This window comes from Acomys minous (assembly GCF_964271855.1).
Source record: "Acomys minous genome assembly, chromosome: 11".
Taxonomy (NCBI): Eukaryota; Metazoa; Chordata; class Mammalia; order Rodentia; family Muridae; genus Acomys; species Acomys minous.
Genome location: NC_140492.1, coordinates 33,900,968 through 33,903,481, shown reverse-complemented (window position 1 = coordinate 33,903,481; position 2,514 = coordinate 33,900,968).

Sequence of the window (2,514 nt, the reverse complement as noted above, 5' to 3'; positions counted from 1 at the left end):
TCTGCAGTTATTTCCCACACTTCCTGTGGTTGACGGGAGTTGAAGTTGTGTGTGAAGTGGAATTCCAGTGAGTAGAGGTTTTGATATTTGTGTCTTCTACATTTAGTAACTCACCTATCATTAGATTCTCAGTCTTTAATATCTGTTTCATCTTGTGAAAATCTCATCAAAGAACAGGTATTCTTGATTTCTTATATATATATATATATATATATATATATATATATATATATATATATATATATATATCCTGTGTGTTGTAAAAATCATTTTGCTTCTAAATTATTATGATCATATAAGCAATGTACCTTTTTAAATTTTTTTGATATGTTGTATACTCACCATGAATTAGCCTATACTAATAACATCTTGAGTATAAGTCAGAATAGACACTGAAAGCAAAGCTAGCTAATTAAGTGTATTTAGTGTTGAATAATACTCAAGCATGTAAATGTACCATATTTATTTTCTTTTTTCATTCATCTGTTGAGGAATGTCTAGGTTGTTTCCAATTTCTTGATATTGTGCACAATGGATACAGTTGAACAAGTTTCTCTGTGGTAGGATGAAGCTTTCTTTGGGTATATGCCCAAGAATGATAATGCTGGATCTTGAGTTAGACAGTATTCATCTTCCTAAGGGACAGCCACACTGATTTTCATTGTGACTGGACATGTTTGTTTTCCCACCAGCAATGGATGTATTTCCCCTTTTTCCACATCTTACCCAGTATAACATGTTGCTTATTTTAATGATCTTAGCCATTGTCAATGGTAGAAGATGAAAGCTTAAATAAGTTTTCATTTGCATTTCCCTGATGACTATGTTTCTCACCTATTGGAGATTCCTCTATTGAGAACTCTGTTTAGATCTGCTTTTGTTTTTGTTTTTTTTTCTTTGTGTGTGTGTGTGTGTGTGTGTGTGTGTGTGTGTCTTTTCTTGGGCTTCTTTCTTTCTTTTTGTTTTGTCCTATTTAGATGTGTGAGTTTTGTTTTTTTCCTCATTACATTTCATTTTATTATTATCTCTTAGATGCCTATTCATTTTCTCATGAGAGACAAGGGGAGTAGATTTGAATAGGAGAGGAGGTCGGGAGGAACCAGAAGAGTAAATGGTGGAGAAATTGTTATTAGGCTATATTCAGTGAGGAAAACATCTATTTTCAATAGAAAATAAAATACAGATTATTTGCTGCTCTAACAGAGGACCCCACTTAATTACCCAGGGTGTAAATCCTTTAATTCACAGCCTCCAGCTCCAATTTCAGGGGATTTAATGAACTCTTCTAGACTCCGAAAGTGCTGCATGTAGGAAATACACATACCGACACATACACACAGGGAGAGAGAAAGAGAGAGAGAGAGAGAGAGAGAGAGAGAGAGAGAGAGAGAGAGAGAGAGAGAAAACACAAAGCCAAAATGACTAGGTAAACGTGGCCTGAGGAAGGACAAAGTCAATAAATATGCTAACATGGGTAGAGAAAATCTCTTGTGGTTTCAATCCTTTATCAAGTAACTACCAGTAATTAAAGAAAACAGAGAACAGGAATAGGCTTCCCCAGGGAAGAAACCTCGTGTTGGTTATCCAGGACCAAATGGTCAGCCTTGTATTCACAGAAGTAACATTACACAGACTAAACATATTGTATTTATGTAGTATAGTAAAAGTCACACACAAACATGTATACACACACACACACACACACACACACACACACACACACACACACACACACACAACTAAATTAAAAAGGCATGAATCCAAAAGGGAGCAAAAGGAGAAACTTATGTGAGGACTTGTAGGGAGGAAACAACAAAAAGAGGAAAAACATCAGCATGAAATAAAACAAAATATCAACTAAAACCAAAGTTTTACATTTTAATTAAATATTTTAAACAATATTTAAAAGCAAAGGGAATAAAAACTAAAAACTTGCTTTCTTTGGGTCAGTGAATTATAATGTATTTATCCCATATAGAATGGCTAAATTCGGCTTATATGTGAGGGCATACTGTGTGTGTCTTTCTGTGTCTGGATTACCTCATTCATGATCTTTTCTAGTTCCACCCATTTGCATGTAAATTTCATGATTTTCTTGTTTTTAATGGCCGAGTAGTTTTCTATTGCATATATGTACCACAGTCTATATTTTTAATTCTTTGATTGAGATACATCTAGGTTGTTTCTAGATTCTGGCTATTACAAATAAAGCAGCTATGAACATAGTTAAGCAAGTATGGTGGAGCATCACTTGGGTGTATGCCCAAGAGTGATATAGCTGGGTCTTGAGGTAGAGCTATTCCAAATTTTCTGAATAAAAAACACATAAGCCTCACAGTCATCTTAAATAGAAATATGTATGAATGAATGCTCTGAAGAAAATTTTGTTTAAAACATTTAATTAATAATGTTTTATTAAATATTTCCAACTTTATTAGTAAAATTATTACTTAAAGCCTGGATTTACAGCTTTAATCCTGGTGATGGCACAGTGAAAACACTGTACTAGACTTG